Raw genomic sequence first — 27,162 nt, 5'->3', positions numbered from 1 at the left:
TAAATGGCCGAAAAACATATAGATTTAGAACAAAACATAGTATAGGAGGTATCATCAGCACAGAATCGGCCCTACTTGTTGTCACCGAGAAACTAAAAATCATCCTAGATCAGGGAAGATCTGCGGCAATCGTGCTTCTGGATCTTAGTACGGCCTTCGATACCGTTGACGATGCGGTACTGGTAAATAGGCTCAAGGGTATTGGAATCAAAGGCACAGCCAACAAATGGCTGGCATCCTTCCTGAACGGTAGATCTTTCCAATGCATGGAGGCCGGAATCTTCTCAGACACTTTTTCAGCCCCATGGGGGGTTCCCCAGGGATCTTCCCTGAGCCCAACCCTCTTTAATATGTACCTGAGCCCACTGGCTCATATAGTACAGGAGTTCGGCCTGTCCATCGTGTCATATGCCGATGTCACACAACTAGTGGTCTCAATCTCAGAATCCATCAACTCGGACCACAGACAACTTGCCCCTTGCCTTGCCTGGAAAAAATCGGGTCTTGGATGGCCGATTGCAACCTTAAGCTAAATGGGGATAAAACCGAGCTCATGATCCTGGGCAGTAATTTTAACCCACGCTCGGAGATCCCCTGGCCAGCAAAATGGGGTGCCCCCCCCACCCAAAACCTTCATCAAAAATCTAGGAATTTGGCTGGACCAGAACCTAACGATGGAGATCCAAGCAAAAAAACTGGCGAACACCTGTTTTGGGATGCTCCGAATGATTAGAAAAATACTGAGCCTGCTCTCAGAAAATCAAAGAAGACAGTGGTTCAAGCCTTGGTGGTATCAAGGCTTGACTACGGAAACTCATTACATCTTGGTTCCCCCAAATATGTCACAGACAGACTGCAAATGGTACAGAATGCGGCAGCCCGACTGCTCCTGAAGATACCCAAATACCAATCAGTAAGGGCCTCCCTCAGGGAGCTCCACTGGCTTCAGGTCAGTGCCAGAATAAAATTCAAGTCGCTATGTCTGGCCCACAGAGCCCTGCACGGGAAAGGTCCCGCGCTGGTACGAGACTTGATGTCCCAGTACTCACCACGTCGCCATCTCAGGTCAGGATCTAAGTTCCTGATTAATACCCAAAGAATCACGAGATTCAGATGGGGTGGAAGGTCATTCAAACACCTGGTCCCCAAGCTGTGGAACAGAATGGACACAGAACTGCGAATGATCGAGAACGAAACAACCTTTAAAAAGAGACTAACAACATGGCTGTTCCCCTAAAACATCTGCTGATACTCCCCCTATCTTGCCTCATACCAGCGCTGGGATGCCTAAGGGTAGCCATGCGCTTTACAAAACCCTAAACCTAAACCTAATTATCTCACTGATGACCTCAAAAAAGAAGTAACCTATTGAAATCTTCAATGACATGAGTGAAAGGAGGAATCATCATACTGCATGGCACTGCTCTAAGGTCTATGTGCTTCCAGCACTGTAAAGAATATGGGCAGGTTAATCAAGCAGTTCCCTCGCTCTTGCATCACGTAATAGGGTACAAGGGCGACACAACTACTAAATAAGAATTATGTAGCCCTGCAAGGCCACCTTGTGTGGCTCAGTGTGGCTTAATAAATCTACAGACATGCAATGCAGTGCAAATTGCTGCATTGCCTTACTCTGCCCCAGGGATGCTTTCCATGGGTGGAGCATGGATATTCCAATGAATCCACCCATGGATTTTGGTCCATTCTCAGATTTACCATTACTGGTAGACCTGATAATGCGTCAAAATGCTACGCTTCCTCAAGTGAGGCGTAACGAGAAGAAATATCTTTATCTCTCCTCGTTTTTCCTCTTTCATTTTGTGCTGCACAGTGGCAGCTCCTCCTCTAAGGCAGAGGAGTGTCACCCCACTGCTTTTTAGCAGTGAAATAAGGAAAAAAGTAAAATGATAATAACTTGCAGTTATTATAATTTTATTTGTTTCCGCTTCAGTGTCTTTGCGGTAAGTGGCTGCTCTGTTCTCAGAGCAGAGGGAGGAGTGGTAGGCAGGCATGCTCTGAAAGAGCACATGAATTTTTGGCCGGCCGTCTCAGGCTGGCCAAGCATTCATGCACTCTTTGAATGTTATCCACCCAGGCTGTATTGCAGCCTGGGTGAAGAACATGCACAGGATCCCACTGCCTGTCTGAGCGCTGAACCATGGCACTCAGACCAATCACAACGGTGCATCACGTTGTGATTGGCTATGGGGAGCCTGGATGTGCTTCCTGGCTTGGCTGGAGCAGGGACCACAGAGGAGAGATCAGCTGGAATGAGGGACTATGGAGGAGAGACACAGCGAGGAAGAGGCGAGAAGGTAAGTTTTCTATTTTTCTTTTTTTTTACACCTGCTTCCCACATCCACCCAACTGTTCCTGCCTGGCCCCCCTGATCCGTGCCAGCCACCACTGGTGCTGCATTCTGCAGCTCACATAAAATGAGGAAAATGCCTCTGAGGATTGTTTTTGTGCTGGAAGGTGTTCATTCCTGCACAAAACAGGCCTGTATGCAACACAGACACGGTGCAAGGGTGCCTGCATTCAGGCTAGGCAGCCAAAGGGGCGCTAGCACAAGGAAAGGCCAGGAATGGGCTGCATAATGTTAAATACAGTGCATTCCTGCCCTTTTACACAGCACAGCAAGGTGGCTTTCTGACCTGCGCTACGTGAAAGTTTGATAAATGTTGCCCCCCATATATAAGGAGCTGGATGCTAAGCTGTTGATGTGAAAGATAATTTTGACACAACTTCCTGGGTTTGTTGAATTACACCAATGGAATAATTACGGCTGCAGTTCCAGTCCTCAAGAGACCGAGACCGTGATTTCTCAGTGGGCCTCAGTCTGTGTTTTGGCTACTTTAGGAAGCACTGGTTACAAGTTTTCAAGATGTTCACAGTAGTAGGCACCTGAATTGTTTTTTTCGTAGCTCAGAGCAGCGACATGATTCAATTTGACTTTTATGTTGAGAGGTTCAGTAGTGGAAAACAATCATAAGGAATGTGTGATAAGCTTATTTACCCACATAGTACACAGTTTTAATATTTAAGGCCAAGTGGTATAAGTGTTTTAGTAAGGTGACATAACTTTCCTGCGGGGGAAAGCCATACTCAGCAACAGCAAAATGTGAAGGGAAACATCACAGCTTTAAATGTGGAAAATATGCTGAAACATTGTTTGTGAAGGTTATTCTGCATGTTATGCTAAAATTAAAATAGTATCACAATTTTCACACGCAGTAACACAAGTAAGGCTATTTCTCTCCAAAATTCGACCTGGCCCTAACTACAAGTATCCTACTTAACTCCACAGATTGCACAGACAGCTGTTTGTGTAGGGATCAGAATTCCATGCTTTGTGAAAAGTCTGCTTCCTCCACATTTTCCCTAAATTGAAGGTTGGCAGGTCAAACCTACAGAAGAAGGGGGTGGGGGGAATGCCCTTTAAATATGAAGCATGCAGAATTTGGTGCAAAAACGTATTCTGTATCCTAATTACCATTTTTCAGTGAAGAAACTCAGGGGCATATTCACAAGGATCCATCGTCGAGTCAACAGCACTTTATCGCAGCCAAAGTAACGGTAAACTTATCGCCCCATTCACAAGCTGGTGTTAACTTCCCACAGCACCAGTTTACCCGCGATAGCAGCCAGAAAAAACATAGCCACAGATGACCCCCGCAACTATTTCTAATGAGATGCAGAGTAGGCGTTCCCATGCCAAAAGCCGCGACAACACCACTCCACAACCTTCTCAACAACCAGCCAAATCTGCGATATGAACACAAAACAGGCGATAAGGCACGTTAGCAGCAGGAAACTAACACCTGCTCTGACCTGGTGCAAAGTCAGACAACAGCCTGCACCACAAAAGGGAGTCCAGCCCAGAGCCACACCCGCCGCCACCACCCCCAGGACCCCCCCTCCCCGGCTCCCCCGACCAAAGAGATGCCACATCAGCTACACCTAAACATGTACAAAATAATCTGCATGATGTCGCACAATCACAACTGGTGACATGCATGTGTCGTCACAAAAATGAGCATCACACATTCACTTTCGAAGCAACAAATGAAATGTTATTAAAATGAACACTGACCTTAAATGAAGACACATGGCGGCTCCCCTCGGGACAATCCGTAGGTCACAGCTTGCAAGACAAAAATCATGATGAGAAGGTGTGTCCTGCGCACATCAAAGGACAGAGAAAGAGAGCAAAGGAGAGAGAGAGGACGAGAGGGAGAGAGAGTGAGAAGAAGAGATGGGGAGAGAGAGAAGAAGAGAGGGGGAGGGAGAGAGAGAGAGAAGAAGAGAGGGGTAGAGAGAGAGAAGAAGAGAGGGGGAGAGAGATAAGGAGAGAGGGGAAGAGAGAGATAAGAAGAGAGGGGGACAGAGAGACAGAGAGAGAAGAGAGGGCGAGCGAGAGATAAGAAGAGAGGGGAAGAGAGAGAGAGAGAGAGAGAGAGAGAGAAGAAGAGAGGGAGAGATTGAAGAAGAGAGGGGGAGAGAGATAAGGAGAGAGGGGAGAGAGAGATAAGAAGAGAGGGGGAGAAAGAGAGAGAAGAGAGGGGAGAGAGAGATAAGAAGAAAGGGGAAGAGATAGCGAGAGAGAGAGAAGAGAGGAGGAGAGAGAGAGAGAAGAGAGGGAGAGAGAGATAAGGAGAGATAAGAAGAGAGGGGGAGAGAGAGAGTGAGAGAGAGAAGAAGGGAGGGGGAGAGAGAGAGAGAAGAGATGGGGAGATAGATAAGAAGAGATAAGATGAGAGGGGTATAGAGAGATAAGAAGAGAGGGGGAGAGAGAGAGAGAGAAGAAGAGAGGGGGAGAGAGAGAGAAGAAGAGAGGGAGAGAGAGAGAGAGAAGAAGAGAGGGTGAGAGAGAGATAAGAAGAGAGGGGGAGAGAGAGAGAGAGAGAGAGAAGAGAGGGGGAGAGAGATAAGAAGAGGGGGAGAGAGAGAGAGAGAGAGAGAGAGAGAGAGAGAGAGAGAGAGAAGAAGAGAGGGGGGAGAGAGAGAGAGAAGAGAGGGGGAGAGAGATAAGGAGAGATAAGAAGAGAGGGAGAGAGAGAGAGAATAATCAATCAATCACATTATTTGTAAAGCGCACTACATACCCGGTAGGGTTTCAAGGCGCTGGAGGGGGTGTGGGGGGGTGCTTTTACTGGTCGAAGAGCCAGGTCTTGAGTTGTCTCCTGAAAGTCAGCAGGTCTTCGGTTTGTCGCAAGTCGATGGGGCGGGTGTTCCAGGTCTTGGCGGCGCGATGGGAGAAGGACCTGCCTCCGGAAGTGGTTCTCCGGATGCGAGGGGCCGTGGCCAGGGCGTGGTCAGCGGAGCGGAGATTCCTGTTGGGTACGTAGAAGGAGAGTCGACTGTTGAGATAGGCTGGGCCGGTTTTGTGGAGTGCCTTGTGTGCGTGGATCAGGAGCTTGAATGAGATTCTTTTGTCGACTGGGAGCCAGTGCAGGTTCCTCAGGTGGGGGGTGATGTTGTCGTGGCGCGGGACGTCGAGGATCAGGCGTGCGGAGGCATTCTGGACTCTCTGTAGTTTGCTGATGAGATTGGACGGGGCTCCGGCATAGAGGGCGTTTCGTAATCGAGTCTGCTGCTGACTAGGGCCTGGGTGACTGTTTTTCTCGTGTTAGTCGGAATCCATCTGTAGATCTTGCGGAGCATGCGGAGGGTGTTGAAACAGGTGGAGGAGACTGCGTTGACTTGTTTGGTCATGGAGAGTTTTGAGTCAAGGATGACACCCAGGTTGCGTGCGTGGTCGGTGGGGGCCGGGGGGACCCCAGTGATGTGGGCCACCAGGAGTCGTCCCATGCGGAGGGGTTGGATGCGAGGATGAGGATTTCTGTCTTGCCTGTGTTCAGTTTGAGGGGGCTGTCCTCCATCCAGTCGGCGACGGACTTCATTCCCTGGTGGAGGTTGGATTTGGCGGTGAGGGCGTCCTTTGTGAGGGAGAGGATCAGCTGAGTGTCGTAGGCGTAGGAGATTATGTTGAGGTCGTGCTGTTGGGCGATGGGTGCTAGAGGTGCCATGTAGACGTTGAACAGTGTCAGGGGGAGAGAGGGAGAGAGAGAGAGAAGAGAGGGAGAGAGAGAGAGAGAGAGAGAGAGAGAGAGTGCTGCCCCTGTACACCCAGGCCACACTGCTCACCTGCTGCTACCGGTGTGTCTCCAGCCACTTGCTGGTATGTATTGCAGTTCACCAGGTTACACATCTGAGACAGACCCATCATCTGAAACAGAGTTCAGATACATGATTGGCACAGTACACACAATTGCACAAGACAACATCGCCTGCCCGCCCATGCACATCCAGGCCTCAATGCTCACCTTCCGCCACTGGCGTGCAGAGAAGAGGTCCCACCACGTGCCTCTGCAAGCCACAAGCCCGGGGTCCGCAGACATGGCACCCTCCACATCATGCAGCCCCGCTCCACAGGCCACCAGGTCTCACGTTTGGTGCTGGGTCTTGATTTTTCCATGGCAGAGGACATACCAGTGCGCCTCATCGCAGGCTGCACACCCAATCAGCCCAATAAGTGCCACTAACTCTTTGATCCCGGAAGCAACGCCGCTGGCTTTGGCCTACACTGCCATCCAGCAGGGCACACAAAGCCTGAGCTGTCTGGACCGCCGGGCGGGGCATCATCGCAGGCTGCACACCCGCTCAGCACTTAAGGGGCCCCTACCTCAGTGCACCCAAAGTCAAAGTCCCATGGCGGGGTGCCTGTGCTGGCCACAAAGCTTCGGGTGCCACTAACCCTGTGCAACCTTAGTCAGCTCCACGTGGTGGTAGGCCCGTGATGACCGCAAGGCCTCTGGTGCCTCTAACCCTGTGCGCAACAACTCATGGGCCCTTTATGATTGAGAACCATGGAGCGTCCATCAGCCAGTCACCACTGGCAGAGGGGAATGTGACGTCGTCGGCCCCTTATGTTGGCGGAGTCACATGGCCTGTGACGCCTGTGCAAGATGGGTGTGGTGTGTGTGCAAACCTGCCCTCAGGGAGTGGCTGTGACATGCTGACAACTAGACCAATGTGGTACAAAAGGGGGAGGTGATGGACGGAGCATCAAAACCAATCAAACACTCGCACCCAGTCAACAGATCTGGGTTTGATCCGTCACCGTTCTTTAGCCCACTCTGCCAACCCAGTTCAGAAATGGCCATATGCAAATCAGTCTGACCCTGTGCCTCATGGGAACAGTCCAGCCCAAACAGCCAAGCCATGCCTTCCCTGGACTGGAAACAAGCTCCTAGGACCGGTTTTTGGCATTTCAGCCATCTTCAGCCAGGCTTGCTTGAATCAAGCGGCAAAGTGAGCAAGGGACTCACGTCTGAGCATACCCTGCCAACTTATGGCGAACAAAGCGGTACAAAAGGGGGTGGTGATGGACGGAGCATCAGAACCAATCAAACACTCACACCCAGTCAACAGATCTGGGTTTGATCCATCACCGTTTTTTAGCCCACTCTGCCAACCCAGTTCAGACATGGCTATATGCAAATAAGTCTGACCCTGTGCCTCATGGGAACAGTCCAGCCCAAACTGCCAAGCCATGCCTTCCCTGGACTGGAAACAAGCTTCCTAGGACCGGTTTCTGGCATTTCAGCCGTCTACAGCCAGGCTTGCTTGAATCCAGCGGCAGAGTGAGCAAGGGACTCACGTCAGAGCATACCCTGCCAACTTATGGCGAACAAAGCGGTACAAAAGGGTGTGGTGATGGACGGAGCATCAGAACCAATCAAACACTCACACCCAGTCAACAGATCTGGGTTTGATCCATCACCGTTCTTTAGCCCACTCTGCCAACCCAGTTCAGACATGGCCATATGCAAATCAGTCTGACACTGTGCCTCATGGGAACAGTCCAGCCCAAACTGCCAAGCCATGCCATCCCTGGACTAGAAACAAGCTTCCTAGGACCGGTTTCTGGCATTTCAGCCGTCTTCGGCCAGGCTTGCTTGAATCCAGCGGCAAAGTGAGCAAGGGACTCACGTCTGAGCATACCCTGCCAACTTATGGCGAACAAAGCGGTACAAAAGGGGGTGGTGATGGACGGAACATCAGAACCAATCAAACACTCACACCCAGTCAACAGATCTGGGTTTGATCCATCACCCTTCTTTAGCCCACTCTGCCAACCCAGTTCAGACATGGCCATATGCAAATCAGTCTGACCCTGTGCCTCATGGGAACAGTCCAGCCCAAACTGCCAAGCCATGCCTTCCCTGGCCTGGAAACAAGCTTCCTAGGACCGGTTTCTGGCATTTCAGCCGTCTTCAGCCAGGCTTGCTTGAATCCAGCAGCAAAGTGAGCAAGGGACTCACGTCTGAGCATACCCTGCCAACTTATGGCGAACAAAGCGGTACAAAAGGGGGTGGTGATGGACGGAGCATCAGAACCAATCAAACACTCACACCCAGTCAACAGATCTGGGTTTGATCCATCACTGTTCTTTAGCCCACTCTGCCAACCCAGTTCAGACATGGCCATATGCAAATCACTCTGACCCTGTGCCTCATTGGAACAGTCCAGCCCAAACTGCCAAGCCATGCCTTCCCTGGACTGGAAACAAGCTTCCTAGTACCGGTTTCTGGCATTTCAGCCGTCTTCAGCCAGGCTTGCTTGAATCCAGCGGCAAAGTGAGCAAGGGACTCACGTCTGAGCATACCCTGCCAACTTATGGCGAACAGAGCGGTACAAAAGGGGGTGGTGATGGACGGAGCATCAGAACCAATCAAACACTCACACCCAGTCAACAGATCTGGGTTTGATCCATCACCGTTCTTTAGCCCACCCTGCCAACCCAGTTCAGACATGGCCATATGCAAATCAGTCTGACCCTGTGCCTCATGGGAACAGTCCAGCCCAAACTGCCAAGCCATGCCTTCCCTGGACTGGAGACAAGCTTCCTAGGACCGGTTTCTGGCATTTCAGCCGTCTCCAGCCAGGCTTGCTTGAATCCAGCGGCAGAGTGAGCAAGGGACTCACGTCTGAGCATACCCTGCCAACTTATGGCGAACAAAGCGGTACAAAAGGGGGTGGTGATGGACGGAGCATCAGAACCAATCAAACACTCACACCCAGTCAACAGATCTAGGTTTGATCCATCACCGTTATTTAGCCCACTCTGCCACCCCAGTTCAGACATGGCCATATGCAAATCAGTCTGACCCTGTGCCTCATGGGAACAGTCCAGCCCGAACTGCCAAGCCATGCCTTCCCTGGACTGGAAACAAGCTTCCTAGGCAGGGTATGCTCAGACGTGAGTCCTTTGCTCACTTTGCCACTGGATTCAAGCAAGCCTGGCTGAAGACGGCTGAAATGCCAGAAACTGGTCCTAGGAAGCTTGTTTTCGGTCCAGGGAAGGCATGGCTTGACAGTTCGGGCTGGACTGTTCCCATGGGGCACAGGGTCAGACTGATTTGCATATGGCCATGTCTGAACTGGGGTGGCAGAGCGGGCTAAAGAACGGTGATGGATCAAACCCGGATCTGTTGACTGGGTGTGAGTGTTTGATTGGTTCTGATGCTCCATCCATCACCACCCCCTTTTGTACCGCTTTGTTCGCCATAAGTTGGCAGGGTATGCTCAGAGGTGAGTCCCTTGCTCACTTTGCCACTGGATTCAAGCAAGCCTGGCTGAAGACGGCTGAAATACCAGAAACCGGTCCTAGGAAGCTTGTTTCCGATCCAGGGTAGGCATGGCTTGGCAGTTCGGGCTGGATTGTTCCCATGAAGCACAGGGTCAGACTGATTTGCACATGGCCATGTCTGAACTGGGGTGGCAGAGTGGGCTAAAGAACGGTGATGGATCAAACCCGGATCTGTTGACTGGGTGTGAGTGTTTGATTGGTTCTGATGCTCCGTCCATCACCACCCCCTTTTGTACCGCTTTGTTCGCCATAAGTTGGCAGGGTATGCTCAGACGTGAGTCCCTTGCTCACTTTGCCACTGGATTCAAGCAAGCCTGGCTGAAGACGGCTGAAATACCAGAAACCGGTCCTAGGAAGCTTGTTTCCGGTCCAGGGTAGGCATGGCTTGGCAGTTCGGGCTGGACTGTTCCCATGAGGCACAAGGTCAGACTGATTTGCATATGGCCATGTCTGAACTGGGTTGGCAGAGTGGGTTAAATAACGGTGATGGATCAAACCCAGATCTGTTGACTGGGTGTGAGTGTTTGATTGGTTCTGATGCTCCGTCCATCACCACCCCCTTTTGTACCGCTTTGTTCGCCATAAGTTGGTAGGGTATGCTCAGACGTGAGTCCCTTGCTCACTTTTCCGCTGGAATCAAGCAAGCCTGGCTGAAGACGGCTGAAATGGCAGAAACCGGTCCTAGGAAGCTTGTTTCCAGTCCAGGAAAGGCATGGCTTGGCAGTTTGGGCTGGACTGTTCCCATGAGGCACAGGGTCAGACTGATTTGTATATGGCCATGTCTGAACTGGGTTGGCAGAGTGGGCTAAAGAACGGTGATGGATCAAACCCAGATCTGTTGACTGGGTGTGAGTGTTTGATTGGTTCAGATGCTCTGTCCATCACCACCCCCTTTTGTATCGACAACTAGACCAATGACCTGCACTCCACCAGCGAGTACGCCTTCGACGGGTAGCAATGAGGGTCCCTCCTCGGAGCGTAAGCGGAGTGGTCTGGCCTGCCGTACGCCGGACCATCGCAGGGCTTGCAACAATGACTCGTGGGCTCTGGGTGTGGTTAAGTCCATGTCCGAACATGGAAGTGACTGATGCGTGTGTCCCTGTTTTAGTGTCCACGGCACCCGGAACACAATAGGCAATGTAGCACCCTCTGACTGGCATCCCACAGGATGAGCATCATTGACGCAAGGGAAATCACTGGCCCTACATTCAACCACACATTCATACATGAATGACGAAAGACATAACACAGCAGTGCGTTACTGGATGTTTATTGCACATCCAGTGCAGTTTTGCAGCTGGAGTGGTACGGGGCTATGCCAAGCACACCACATAATATGTGCCCGTGGAGGGCCAGCCAGAGTCACTCTGGGGATGACAGTACTGCGGGAGAGGAATGGGTACAGTCCGCAGTCTCCTCACCGTGTCATTGGTCATCAAAGAGGATATGGCAGTCTATGTCACTGTCCAAGGTGAGTGCATCAGAGTGTATCGGGGGTCAGTGAAAGGTCATGGGGCCATGTGCGGCACCAAGCAGAAACAGGCCAGGTGGTGGAAATTAATGCTAGTGCCTCCTTCTGAACTCAAACCCATCCATGCCCTCGTCCTCCGATGTGTGCTCTGCCCCACCTGTGGGTGTTGCAGTACCGGCTGCGCCACTGTGTGCCCCTGAAACACCAGGGGGCAGAGATGTGGATGGGGTAGGGGCAGCAGCATTCATCAGCGCCACACCTTGCGGCAGCAATGCCATGATGAAGATCTGCAGGGCATGGTAGATCCCAGCTACATTTTGCTGGTGTGCAGCGGTGGCTGCCATCCTTTCCGCCTCCATCCGCACCATGTCCTCCATGAGCCTCGTCATGTGTGCCAGCTCACGGCTGGTATTGCTGGAGCCCCTCTGAGAGGACAGGTGTTCTTCTCTCCACATCATGACTTCAGCGATGTCAGTCAGGGCTCGTTGGAGACCAAGGAGCGGTCCTAGATACCCAAGGATGGCGTCCAGTTTGGTAGCTATGAGGTCGAACGACACCTGCACCTGCTCAGCCGTCTCCCTCTGGCCCTCACGCACATGAAGTGTTGTTCCTGGGGTCTTGGGATACTGCCGGGGCTGTGGCTGCCTCCTGCTGGGGGGTTTGGGTGGTGGGTGGGGTCTCCTTGATGCAGCTGGGCAGCCTTGATCCTGGAGGTGAGTGGCGGATGATGTCAATAATGTCAAGGAGGGCTTGTGTGTCGATGCTAGGGTTGTCCTCCTCGTCATCAGTGAAGAGTGGCCGGGACTGCTCTGCAGGGGGTGTTGACGGTGGCCCTGCAATGTAAAGGGGAGATGGTGTATTGCAATGTGTCCACATGTATGTAGCCGCATGGTACATGTTGACATTCAGACAGCATGGCATTGTACATTGTGACAGTCTATAGATCAGGACCCAGAGTCATTGAGGGTGTGCACTGTGCTCTGCTTGATTGTGCATGTGTGCCATTGTGGCCATCTCCACCCGTCCCCCCAGTACCTGGTGGTCACTCACCCTGTTGCGGTTGTGATGTGTCCTGTCGAGCAGTGTCCGGTCCCCCGACTCAGGCCACAGTATCCACACTGATGAGTGTCGACACCAGCTCCTTCATGTCATCCAGCCCGAGCTGTGGCGCTGGGCCCCCACCTCCAGTCTGCATTGCTGCCTTCTGATTGGCTGCGAGTTTCTCCTTGATCTTTCGCTTGATGTCATTCCATCGCCTCTTGACCTCGTCCATTGTCCTCTTGTGCTCTCCGACGGCATACACCTTGTCCACGATGTCCCGCCATGATCCATTTTTGGTGCCCAATGACACGTTGGAGGTGACGAACAGTTGTTGATGGTGTTCCATCACCTCTGTGACAATGATCCTGTTCGCCTGCAGACTGAACTTCGTCTTCCTCTTCTTCTTGTCCTTCCCGTCCCTGTCCCCGAGGTCCCGGGCTGGTCGTCCGGGGTGCTTGTGGGGTTGCGCTCATCCTCTGCGCCTGCTCCGGCTGCCTCCATGGTGCTTGGGTGTTGGTAAGTTTGTGTTTGGTTGTTTTTTCTGCTTTTATGGTGATTTTTCCCGCCTGCCAGGTGTGTGTTGCAGGCCTGGCGTTGCTTAGCACTGATTTCCTCATCGCGCTTTGCCCCATCGCATGTTGTTTCGCGTTGGGGTTATTGTTTTTATCTCCGTCGAGGTGGTTGTATCGCGGACATTGACCACGGTTCTGGCAATCTATTGCATGGGGCCACCTTTCTGTGAATTTCACGTTGACACAGGGTTATTTTCCTGCGATCGGCTGCAATGTGTAAAGATGCGTTAACATTTTTTGGTGATGTTTAGCACACGTTCTTGTGAATGTACCCCTCGGAGTTTGAAATTGTTAATCCTGGGCTTCAGATTTCACCTGGGCCGTAAATTACCTCAACCTCACCCAGGCTACTCAGAATTAGGGCCTTATTTTAGATGATCTCGAACGTGTGGTAATATTGGTATTATTGATTTATGTTTTTTTATAAATGCAACCTTTTTTGAAAGTGCGTCTATGTAGACATATAATACTTTGCAAGATGTGCTCATATTTCGTTAGCCAATGGTCCTCAAATATACCAATAGCATATAGTTTTTCATTAAAGTAATTGCCATATAAATTGATCTAACATTTTCTTACAATTCTAAACGAGAGTGTTAAGTATGGGGAGCAATTTAAATCATTGTAGTGGCATTTCCTTGAAGAAAGATAAACAGACATTGATGCCCAGAAGTGCTTTTTCAATTAATTACAATGACCAAAAGCTGAGTAAAGCACAGCATGTGTTAGAACTTTTCTTCTGTAAATGTCAGGGTTCATAAAGTATTATTAAACGAATTGAGGTTCACAACTGAGCTCGGTCAACAAAACAATACATTCAATTAATGTGAGGCACATTAGGCTTCACAAGAAAGACAGAGAATGATTATTTTTCAAACCATAAAGTTTAATTATAGGCAAATGTCTTGCAGAAGACACAAATCAGGTTAGTTTTATTTAATGATCAAAATGCTTATGATCAATTAATATCCAACTTAAAATTAAATGGAAGTCATTTATCAGAGAACGAAGAAGCATGGATTCCCCTCAAAGAGAAAGACAAATTAAAGGCAGTTCTCTCATAAAGAGAGTACTCCCAGGGGGATATTCACAAGGCCTTATCTCCGATTTATCACCACCTTATCTCATCAAAAGTGGAGATAGATTTAAAACCCCATTCACAAGCTGGTGCAAACTGCAGACAACGCCAGTATTCCCGCGATAACAGCCCCAACATTTATCTCCACGGTGGACACCACCAACTAACCCTAGTGAGATGCAGAGTAGGTGTTCCCATGCACAAACACACAGAAAAACCACAACACCACTCTCACAACCAACTGCCAGATCCACAATGCGAGTCAAAACCAGACGATAAGCCACGGTAGCAGCAGGTATTTAACACCTGCCTCCTGCAGGTGTAAAGCCGGATGACTACACGCAGTAGGCAATGGAGCCCCGCACACAGCCACACCCGAAGAACAAAAAACACCATGGAGCTACTCATCATACAGCTCGGAGCCCCAACAGGGCCACAACAACCACCGCCACCACCCCCAGGACCGCCACCACCCCCCGGACCCAGACCTGCACCCCCGGACCACCACAGAGGCAGAGCAGTGTAAGACAGCGGATCTACCGAAAACGCACCAGTCTCACAGACCTAACGCCCAAGGAAGTAATTGCCCACTACAGGCTCAAAAGGACAACCATCATCCGCATCATGACCCACATCGGCCACAGGTTGAAGGTCCCAACAGAGCGGAGAACCAACATCCCTCCGCAGACAAAGCTGCTGGCTGTGCTGCACCTGTTGGCCTCTGTACCTTCCAACCAACAACTGCCAGAGTCGGAGGGGTCTTACAGCCAACCTTATCAAAGTTCATCACACATGTCCTGGATGCCATCCTCAGCTTCATACCCCAGTAGCTTCACTTCCCCTACATTGCGCCAGAACAGGAGAAGACCAAGCAAGGCTTCTACGCCATAGCTGAAATTCCCGGCCGTGTTGGGGGCAATAGACTGCACACATGTCCCACGTGTGCCCCCTGCGGATACTGCACACCACTACCACAACAGAAAGGACACGCATTCAATCAATGTGCAGGCAATAGTGGACCACCGGGTATTGTTCACCAATGTCGTCGCAAACTACCCCGGCAGTGTGCATGATTCCTACATCTTCTGACAGTCCAACATCAACCAGCCCTTCCAGGATGGCACATAGGGAACTGGACTGCTCGTTGGTAAGTGCCAAATCAACACACAACACACCTCAAAGCCACCATCACACAACGCACAACTGTGGGAATGCACACGTAACCAAACCACATACAACATGTCAATCGACATGCCCACCTACCAGACATGACAACACTACTCCATGGTGATCCTGGGCTACCCCTGCACACACTACAGCTATATCATGGCACCCAGCTACACAACACCTGAACGTGTGTAGATGCGGAATGCAGCCATGTGAGAAGGATGTAAGTGACCCATGAATGGGAATGTACACAACGACAAGTGAGGCGTGTATGTGCAGGACAGACATGGGTATGCAAACCACAGATATTCCCATGCAGACCACAACTGCTGTTGACTGGAGAGTAGTGAACAGTAGACGCAACCATGTCACCCCAGGCCATGGGTCAGATAGCAGAAATGTCGCTTGCTGCATCCCCCCCTGTGTGCGTGAGCATAGTGGGTTGACTCTGAGTACACCATGGCTGCGCAGGGGTGTGGACAAAAACCCCGTAGCGCAGAGCGTGGTTCACTCCCGGAAAGGCCAGTGTCACTGACACTGACACTGACTCGCAGTCTGCCACGAGGCCGAGGCCATGAGCAGTGGGGCCTGCGACCCTGTGCGCCTGCTGCACCCCCGGACGCTGATACCCAGACCAGGCCTACCCACTCCAGCACCCCAAGGCTGCACTGCTCACCTGCCGACAACGTTGTGTGCCAAAGAGGGCCCACCACGTGCCGGGGCATGCTCCAAGCCCCAGTCCCGTGACCTCTGCACCCTCCCCAGACCATCGCTGGCACCCACGACGCTGGCCCACATCACTCCTTTCTCATTGACATACTCCACCGGTGTCCTCTTCGTACCAGTAGGTCCCACATGTGTAACTGTGTCCTGAGTCCTGAATGGCAGTGACCCCGAGTCCATGACTGCGGCCACAGCACCGGACTCCCTTTGATCAGTGAGGTATAATTCCATATCACAGGCCTGCGACACATGGTGCCACTAACCCTGTTCAATGCAAGCCTTCAACATGTGGTGCCACTTACCCTGTTCAACGCAAGCCTGCAACAATTGGCGCCACTAACCTTGTTCAACGCAAGCCTGCAACACGTGGTTCCACTAACCCTGTTCAACGCAAGCCTGTGACACATGGTGACACCAACCCTGTGCACCGTGAGTGACCGTCAGCCTCCGGCGGAACATCGTTGGTGTCTGAGCCTGTGGCCTAGGGGTTGTCATCAGCAACGGCCAGGTATGGACTTGGTGTACGGCATGAGTCTGTGGCATTCATATCCGCCTTGTTACCGGACACAGCTGGCATGGACTCTCTGCATCAAGCCCTCGGGGTAGACCTCCCATTCTCCCCCGTGATACTCCGCGGAAGGCACCTATGACACATACAAGACCCTGCTCTGCCCTCATGACCCTACCCCAGTCTCCCGCAGGTCAGTGTCCCATGGCGGTGGGCCCGTGTCGGCCGCTGTGCATCCGGGGCCACTAACCCTGTGCGACTCAAGTCATCCCCACCTTGCTGTTCTGACATTACATTTCTGTGTGCCTGATGACTGTTGAAGTTGTTGGCAGCACCAATTACTCACTAAGGGCTGGCTTACACTCACCCCACACACAGCCAGCACAGGCATCACTAGATTAGTGGGCCTGCCATCACATCCTTCCGAACCAAGTATTGACTCTTTTTTCCCTGCACTGTCGCAGGTGATCAAGGATATGCACTCTGCCCTTGGATGATGACACCCCTCTGAGAAACGAACACACCCGCCCAGAGGCAGTACAATACGGCCCACACACGTACCAGTGGCATTGTTGAACACACATTTGGCGTGTTGAAGTCACGTTTCAGGTGCCTGGACGGCACAGGTGGAAAGCTCCTGTACAGCCCTGACATCGTGCGCAAGATGATCGTTGCATGTTGTGTGTTGCACAACATCTGTGTACGCACCAGTGTCCCATGGATCCCAGTTCCAGAAGTACCGGACGATGATGGGGACGATGGGGCAGGTGGCCCATATCTCACTGCAGCTGCGGCAGGAATGGCCCATAGGAACACCATCATTGACAATTACTTCTCATGAGCACGTGACAATGTGTGGCAGTCATGGGTCAGTACTAAATGTCCATAAGTACAGCATGTGTGAATAAAACATATTTGCAGGTTACAGGTTGTACTTGTACATTGTCATGTCACAGTTTCCTGCTGTGCCAGATGTGATTTGCCATGTTGTGCACATTTGTGGCACCAGTTGTGTCCTGTGTTCCGTTGTGGACGTGTTGCTGTTTGTACCGGGATGTTGTCAATGTCGAGGTGCACTTATACTTATATGCGTATTCTGCACGGTGGGTGATTCGCTCCTGCGGCTCTGATTTTTCTGCCACTGGTCCCTTTCATGCAGTATGCCTGTCAGTTCTGTGCTTCCACTGTGCTGAGGTGTTGCAGACTTGGGTAACTTGTGCTCTTTGTCGTGTTGTGACCCTTGGGCATGGTTTGTTCACAGATGCGTCGTTGACGTCAGGGGTTGTTTGTGCAGGTGCAGGTGGTTGTGGCTGAGTGTGGCCACAACTCAGTGTTGTGCCGTTTACATTGTCATGGTGATTGGACTGCAGCCATGCATTGTCAGTGTGGCTGACGTATATGCATGTTTGCTGTGTTTTGCACATGTGCTGGTTGTGTGCTTGTTGATGTGTTGTGTGGGTGCCCCTTTGGGCACATGGTGTACGTGGGACTACTTGGTGTTTGTGTCTGTGCTGAAGTGTTCCCGTGGTATCAGGGACATGATCCTGAGTCATTGTGGGTGTGCAGTGTGCTCTGCTTAATTGTGCATGTGTGCCATTGGGCCCATCTCCCCCCGTCCACCCACTCCCTGGTCAGTGCGCACCCTGTTAATGTGGTGTCGGGTCATGTTGGACAGCTCTTTGATTTAATTTAGATTATGTTGTAAATTAGCGGGTGAATAATTTAAGAAATCTAATATTAAAGATATATTTTTTTCTTCAACTTTTTCCCTTTGGGAATATAGCCACGAGCAACTCTTACCCGGAGCAGTAAAAGAACTCCTTACAGCCAATAACCTTTTACCGAAAGGTGAGCCTCAAAGTTAACAAACTGTAGAAATGTAAGGCAGATATGATTAACAAATGGTATATTTCTTTGACCAGTCAGAGCGCACTGCCCGAGATAACCTAGCCCAATCAAATTGAGTTCCTTTATTTGTAGGAACAAATTGAACAACACGGAGGTGCTTGCCGAGGGTCATAAAGGACGTCCCATGCCCACCCTTATGAACAACCTAGAAAGGTGTCCTCCAGACTCCTATATCAATTAAAGGAGGAAACACAATAGGTAAATCAGGTATGGGACTCTCCATTAGGGAGCCCCCTTATAATCAAACAAATGATTTATTCTTTAGACAAAAACATAAAGTCATTTTATTATTCTTTTGACAGCTCAGGGAAGTGAGAGAAAGTGAAAAATACTCCCGCATGACTGCAGCAAAATAAATAGGCAAGCCTAGTGCGTTTTCGCACAGGTGAGTCTCTTAAACATTTTCTTAAGAGTACGTGAGCAAGGCGATTCCCTACTGGTGTGAAGTTAAAGTGAGAATGCAGATAACTGGATGAGTGAAAGAATGGAAACACTTTCAATATAAATTACGTTGTTTAATACAATAAAAGAGCCCAGGCAGGTTGTCTTGTATTACTTGTGTGGTGCATACTGGCGACATTCTACAATTGACAGTTGGACCTAATTAAATGTATCAGTTTCTTTTTAAAAAACGAATATGATGTTCACCATGCACCAATGTAGTTGTACAATAAGATAGGGCATGACGTAATATAGATTTTTGTTAAAGAAAACACATTGTGTACACCATTAGTAAAAGATTGTTTTCTATTTGTGCATTAGGCAACCATTCCTGGATAAGGAGATACGATTACTTATAGTCCTGAAGAAGGAGGCCACAAACAACGAATAGCCTCCGAAACGCGTCGACGCAATACTTTTGTGTTAAATTTGGAAGGGGCACACAAACCTTTGTCAAATAAGGAAGCGAATCCTTAGTCAATTGTTGCCCACGAGGTTTCTGAATTAACTGTCTCATGACAAAATATATTGTCTTTTAAATCTCCTTTTTTGTCTTGTTTAGATCAACTATTCAATTGTTTTTAAGATTTGTTGCTTTTTTATTAAAACTTAAATGCATTTTTTATAATGATTATACTGTGATAAAAGAAATTTTGTGACGCAAATAAATAGTTTGCTTTTATATAAATTGACGCTCTTTTGTATTGAAGTGTTCCATGAAAAGGAGTGAGTTGTGAACCCCTTATTGAGGTAGCTTGAATGTATAGAATGTGTGAATGAGTCAACATATATTCTACCCAAAAAGGAAAACATTTTTTACTTTACAGTGTCCGGATCCCCGACTCCTGTCACTGTCTCCCGACTGGTGACTGTGGCCACCATATTCTCCATGTCATTCAGCTCCTGGTGTTCTGTTGGCCCCCCTCCTCCGTGCTGCGTTGCAGCTTTCGTGTTGGCAGCGAGTTTCTGCTTGGTTTTGCCATTCACATCAGTCCAGGGCCTCTAGTGCTTTTTCATTGTCCTCCTCAGCCATGCGACGGCATTCACATGGTCCGAGGTGGTGTGCCATCTTTGCCTCTTTGTTGTCAAAGGTAAACAATTGAAGTGCTAGAACTGCCCTTCTATTTAAGCTTCCATATTAATCTGGAATACACATTTAGAGAGCGTGAAACAAAATGTGTCAGAAGAATAACTTCATTATTTTGTTTGATTAAATCAATATTTTATTAATCTGATTTATAGGTCTTTATAACCTTCCTGTTGCCCGAGGGGCTGAATATTTAGAAAAAATAATTAATAGTATATTTACAACATTTGTACATTCAATCCTGACATATCACATACACATCTCATGCACTCACATCCATTCCTACTATCACACAGACTTAATTCACATTGAAGCACAATTTAAACAATCAAAAGACCACAGAGTTAATTAGTAGAACGCCAAGTTTGACTTCTAACACTTCTTAGTTTTCGGTATTTTTAGCCTCTTGTGGTCACAGAATAAGGTCTACGCGTTTCGAGACCCATGGATCATCGGGTCTCTCTTCAGGACCTTGTGTCAGATGGAGACGGACGGGATTTGTAGTTGAGTGGGTTTGCTAAACCCACGTGAGGAAGTTTGATTGTTTAACAGGAAGGCAGCTGGTTGGGCTGAACCTTAAGAGGAAGTATCTTGTGGTTGTAATTGAGTTCGCTGCGGGGGCGCCGCTTTGCATCAGAATGGTGATGATCAACTCTGTCGAAGTCAGAGGGTTTTCGCAAGGTGTCCGTTCGTTTCCGTGTTTTAGTCTGCCGATTTTCGTCGCCACTTCAATTGTTTACCTACTACAGGCTCAGCTTAACTGCTCCCAGCCCTCCTCCATTAGTGTTCATCTCTTTGTTGTCAAAGACACGTTGGAAGTGACGTGCAGTTGGTGGTGTTCTGGCTCATCCATGGCGATAATCGGGTTTTCCTGGTGACTGTACACCGTCTTCCTCTTCTCATTGGCCTTCCACGGGCCCTGTATTCCTGTGTGTTCCTCCGTGGGGATTGTGGGGTTCATGTTGTTCTCTGCAGTCGGTCAGGGTGCATCCGTGGTACTCCGCAGTTGATGTTGTTTTTTAGTGCCATTTTCCGTATGCTGTTCTTGTGCTTTTTCCCGCATTACACGTGGGTATTGCTGGCCTCACCCTGGTTGACACTGTTTTCTTATCGCGTTTGGGCCCATCGCATGTTTTTTCGCGTTGAGTTTTGTGTTTTTATCTCCGTCAAGGTGGCTGTATCGCGGACATTGGCTGCGTTTTAGGCAGACTATCGCATTGTACTGCCGTGTTGTGAATTCCACGTTGACAAGGGGTTATTTTCCAGCGATGGTCTGCGATGTGTAAAGTTGCGTTAACATTTTTGGGAGATGTTTAGCACACGTTCTTGTGAATATACGCCAAAATCTGCTGTAAACCGATTTTACACACTCTGCCTCTAATCTACAATCCACGATTTTAAATTGCACAATTATGCAGCTTCATCATCATTTAGGAAAAAAAATGTTCATGTGCCACAAAGCAAGATGGTAAATATAAGTAATGTGTTGTAACCTGCACTACGTAATAATCAAAGAGGAGGGAAAGAGAAGCTATGGTCCATCCGGCTTCCAATGGTTAGTTATAAATCAAGAGGGGAGAGAGAATGGACCACTTGTCCTGTGTGACCAGGGTCTTTCGGTAGTGTCCGTCATTAAAAAACCCTCATACAAGTACACAGGTCGATGGCGGTATATTTTCATTCTCCGCCTTTTGTGTACTGTTTCAGTGTCATCATTGGGTCTTTTTCTTTGTAAAATGCTGACCTCCGCCTGGAGGGAGACCCGCTGGTACTGTCAGTAGTGGTCAGAAATAGAGGTGAAGATGTGCTCGTGCTCTTGTAAAATGATTAAAATCCCTATGCCACTTATAACCTCAATAATTTATTAGGGAGGCAGTGAAATGGGAGATTAAAAAGGTGTCGTGCGTTTCTTAGAACAAGTTACTTATCTTACGCACTGTTTAGGGTCAACATGTTCCAGCCCTCTGTGTATTCTCGGGGCTTTCGCCAGGACCGAAGTTAAATAGGCAGAGCCCCTTAGGCTCTGCAGAGAGAGGTGTACCCACCACTCTAGAGTTATCAGGTCAGACCAGTAGTATCTGTACCTAGAAAGAAAAAGGAAAACATGGGGGTGCAGTTGTACATGAAACCTAATACATTTAATAGATTCAAGAGGAGACTACTGGAACAGTATAACTCAATTTACCACATTGGGAGTGAGTGTCTTGCATCAATTATGCGTCTGAATGGGTGTAACTACATGAAGGTGCGAAAAACATAGCGGGTAGAATAAAAGGTTAAAGGTTACAGAAGTGTGTATCACGCTATGCTGAAATAAAGCGTCTAAGGCTCGTGAGGAGAATCACTTGTTAACGTGAAGTCAAAGATTCTCAATTACGGGTGAATATGCTGTCCCATTTGGCGCGTATATACCCGATTCAGTATGTCACTCATTAGCGTTCAGATTACATACTCTAAAATCGAGGATGAAATACGCTGTTCCGATTTTGCGAGCATGTGGCTGATTCTTTTTGTTTTTTAGTTACAAAAAGCTCTTGTGGACTGGTCATACAAACCGGAATGTAAAGCTAAGTAAATCTTTATGTTCAAGGAAGAACTGTTCGTCTGACGGGCTCAATTAGTCTTATGAGGCTATAATTAGCAGAATTTATGAACTAGAATGTGATATTTAAACCTCGGTGCATTATTGGCATGGATGCGTTGTTGGCAACCTGCACTAGCCCTTTAATCCTCATTACATCATTTGTGTAAGAAAGTGGGTTACTGGATGAAGCGGTGGAACCCTTCTCGAGTGGCAACCACGATTCTTCTCAGGGTGAAGTGACAAGCAAACCCTAAATTAACCTGTGCTCATCCCTCGGGTAGCTTAGCAGAGAACAGTCAGGCTTAACTCAGAGGCAATGTGTAAAGTATTTGTGCAACACTTCAAACAGGAACACCATTGAAACACACCACTAGTTTAGAAAAATAGAGCAATTTTTAATAAATAAAACAAGAACAGAACGTCAAAAATCCAATTGGTAGAACTGTCGAAATTCAATTGTAAAGATTTTAGTAAAAATAGCGCCAAAAGGCAAAAAATGCCAACTGTGGATATCTGGTTGTGGTTGGACTGGGACAAAGTCAAAAGTTCAGGTTGCTCGAGATGGAATGCATGCAAGCTTCAGAGACCAAGTTCGGCCAGCTGAACAGAGTACCTTAAATCCTGGATTGTGGAGCACTGCAAGGATCTGTGTCAACGATGAATCGTGTATCAGAAGCGCTGTGTGTCAGTTTAGAAATGCAACGAGGCTGCGATGCAAAGTCCTGCTGCGTCGTAATTGAAGATTCCATCGACGAGGACTTTCGCTGTGGAGTCCGGTGTCAAGGACGTGTCGCGCAGTTGGGGCCAAGTGCCTGCTCCAAGGATCTGCGAGGCAGCAATGCGGAATCTGGTGTCCTCGTCAAGGCTGCCATCAAGGAGGGATGCGAGGAGCCGTGCCAAGGATGCATTGCGCAGCAGCGGTTCAGATGCAGCGATGAGCTGCAATGCGATGTGGGTCTTTGTGGTGGTTCCGATCCACGCAGCAGTGGAGATGAGTCAGTTCTGCTTGGGGGTGCACAGCAGAGATGTTCTGCTGGATCCACAGAGGCTGATAGAGATCCTTAGGCCCACTTCCAAGGTTCCAGGACTGGGGTGGCACCAGTTGGCAGGATAGACTCACAGATGCCAGAGGCCAGGTGGAGGAGCAGGTTTATTGGAGTCTTCTGTTCCTGGGGTTAAGGTCAGTGGGCCAGCCAACTAGCCCGCTAGTCACTCCGAGGTTCTGGGCTCAAGAGATGAAGGTCCAGTCTTTCTCACCTAGACAAGAGTGCAGCAGGTCAGTAGAGAAAGGAAGTAGTCCAGCAAGGCAATAGTCCAGCAGGGGAAACAACCTTTACAATGCAACTATTACATCGCACTACACTTACAACGCAGGCATTACAACGGAACATCCTTTACAACGCACGACACTACAACGCATACCATTACAACACATACCATTACAACGCAGACACTACATCGCATGTCACTATAATGCAGGTATTACAACGCATACCATTACAATGCATACCATTGGAGTTAGAATAGTAATTTTTAACCCCTACACTATCCAACACTTACCCTACTGTTGCACCCCCTGGAGTTAGAATAGTAATTTTTACCCCTATACTATCCAACACTTACCCTACTGTTGCACCCCCTGGAGTTAGAATAGTAATTTTTAACCCCTACACTATCCAACACTTACCCTACTGTTGCACCCCCTGGAGTTAGAATAGTAATTTTTACCCCTATACTATCCAACACTTACCCTACTGTTGCACCCCCTGGAGTTAGAATAGTAATTTTTAACCCCTACACTATCCAACACTTACCCTACTGTTGCACCTCCTGGAGTTAGAATAGTAATTTTTAACCCCTACACGATCCAACACTTACCCTACTGTTGCACCCCCTGGAGTTAGAATAGTAATTTTTACCCCTATACTATCCAACACTTACCCTACTGTTGCACCTCCTGGAGTTAGAATAGTCATTTTTACCCCTATACTATCCAATACTTACCTTAAATGCAATGTAACAGTATGCGTTGTAATGGTATGCGTTGTAAAGGTAGTATGCGATGTAATGGAATGTGTTGTAAAGGTAGTTTTTTAAAATGCGTTGTAGTGTCATGCGATGTAATGGAATGCGTTGTAGTGGATGTTGCGATGTAAAAATTGTGTTGTAAGTGCATGCGTTGTAAATGTATGCATTGTAACGTCATACATCCGTCCAGCAGTGTTGCAGTCCAGCAGAGTAACAGTCATTCACCAGCACAGCAGTCCATCTTCTAAGGTCTAGTATATATACCCAGTGTGCCTTTGAAGTAGGGGAGATGTTTCTAGAGGTTTCTCTATGAAGTCCCCAGGCATCCTGCCTCCCCTGCCCTGGCTCCAGACTTACCACAGTGGGTATGAAGCCCTTTGTGTGGAGGCAGGACACAGTCTCCTCAAGTTTAAGTAGGGCTGGGTCCAGCTCCGCTCTCCCATACTGCCAGTAAATGCCCATCCAGACACACCTAAGCTCTTTATTGTGTGTTCTGTTTAGGAGGAATACAGAAAGGCCAACTTTCAGCTACACCCAGTCATGTGACCAGAGGCAGGCTACAGGCTCTAAATGGCTAAGGCAGGAAAATGGCAACTTTCTAAAAGTGACATTTTCAAAATTGTAATTTAAAATCCTACTTCACCATAAGTTAGGATATTCCATTACAATTCCAAAGAGAGCAAAGATGAACTGGTTACCTGCTCTTATTTGGAGATTACAGCTGATTAAATGAAATAAAGCATGTGCTGCAGACCCATTAGTGAAGTTATATGGTGGGGAGAGCACACCGTTTTTAGTATAATTATTCAGTTTGAATGAGTTTTTAAGTTTGCGGTGCAACAGCTAAGTAGAAGTTTGTCCACTTCTACAGAGATAATTGTAGTTAAATAGCCAGCTGATAGCTAGTGTTAAGCTGTGCACTGTTCGCCTGGTGTGTGCTAAGACACTGCAATTTTTTTGACAGATAATTCAATTTATTTCTGACAATGTCAACAGAAATTCAACTTTATGTTAATATATCACACGTGGTAGCATAGTACAGTTTATACAATATGCTTTGTAGTACATTGCAAAATAATGACACATAAAAATAACATCTTTTTACATTATCATTAAATTTCATGAATCCATTACATGATCATCGTATCACATTTTAGTGTGTATGCCCAATGCATTTCGGAACACTGAGGTTCCTTCATCAGGGGATAATCTGAAATAAAGATAAACATGTATATCAGTGTTGGTGTCATAGGGGGCTCAACATCATAAATTGAGTTAGTGGATATGAACGAATTGTTATGTGATCATATCCTACCTGTGATGGATTGTTGGCTTGATATGCACTGTGAAATGAGGATACAGAATCAGTTAATGGTACCCCTTGTTCTAAGTGTTTTTAAGAAAGAATGCTACCTGAACGTGACTTAATCATCAACAGTCTCACGGGCTTACCTCGATGGAGAATAAATATGCAAGCTGTGGAGAAACGAAAGTGCTAATTGAATATAGGATCGTGCTCAAAATCATGACTGATTTGAAAACGAAGCTAAAATGCTCGGACGTTGGTGAAGTGAAATAACTACTCGCTTACCTCAGACCCATTAGTAGCATTTACTTTACAGGCCCTGGACACATGTAATGACACTTTATTAAGGACTTACAAGTAAATTAGATATGCCAATTGGGTATACGCCAATGGTACCATGTGTTAAGGAGTAAGCAAATGCACTTTAGCACTGGGTAGCAGAGGGAAAGTGCCCAGAGTCCTAAGCCCAACAAAAATGAAGGAGGAAGGCAAAATGTTTTGGGGGAAGACCACCCTAATGCTGACAGGTTTAACAATTTCAAATATGGGGTGACCGGAGCAACCTTTGGTCAGTTGTTGTGGTGGCTCACCTAGAGAGGCTGTGCTGTGAGTTTGTGAATGTAATAAAGACTTGAAGACCAAATGGTCTATGCACATTTTATCTTAACCACCAACACATATTGAACCCAGCATGATTGTTCGCATCTTTGCTGACTGATTGATTAGGTAACCGCATTGCTTTGATAAGTATCTGGCAAGTGTAAAGCCATCTGAATTTTTGGATTTATGGTGTACACAGCGAAAGACTTACGTTCTCAAAGTTGATTCATGAAGGTACAGTTTCTGGGTTTTATTTTAATCTTTAAAAAAATATATTGCATTAGTCTTACTTTTAAATTGTCGCACACTATGCCAATTGGTGGAGCAAGGACATCTGAAAAATCCTGAAGAACGAGGGTTCCTCAGCACAAAGACTATATCCTTGCTGATGAATTGAAAGTCTGTTGATGTGTAATAACATGTTTGTATGTGGGTGAAGGTCACACTGTGCGTCTCACTACTAAAGTGTTGTGGGACACTGAGTGGAAGCAGATTTATTTTGGTGGTGTACAGCGTATAGTTACCAAAGTGCCAGTTTGGTGGTGTAGCACACTAAATGCAAGGTTTATTGTGCCAGTTTTAAGTGTTGGCTTATGTTGTCCACAGATGCTTCAGTTTGATTCTAAAGGATTTGGATTCATTGTCCTGGTAATATGTCCTAATATCTCAAAAGAAAGGTATGGCTTTTGTATGGTCTCAAAACTGTGAAAAAGCTTTTACTGATGTGAAAGGTAAGATTGCCAAAATGCCCGCTGTAGGACATATTTATTAGGCCTGGGAGGAACTTGTGGAGTTTCATTCAGTGGAATTCCGCAAAGTTACAAAAAAAACTCAGCGAGATTCCACAGAATTCCACGACTGGGCAAAAATAGGTGTTGCGCTGCTCGTGCTGTGATTTAGCTCCTGGAGCTTGATCTGTGCTGAAAAATCGGCAAGAATGGCACCAAGCAGTGAGACATAGGGTGCTGCTTCTCGAGATGATTTTGCTGCTGC

This window comes from Triturus cristatus, chromosome 11, assembly GCF_964204655.1.
Source record: "Triturus cristatus chromosome 11, aTriCri1.1, whole genome shotgun sequence".
In the NCBI taxonomy this organism is placed as follows: Eukaryota; Metazoa; Chordata; class Amphibia; order Caudata; family Salamandridae; genus Triturus; species Triturus cristatus.
The sequence above is the reverse complement of the archived record's forward strand: the minus strand, read 5'-3'. Positions refer to the sequence as shown.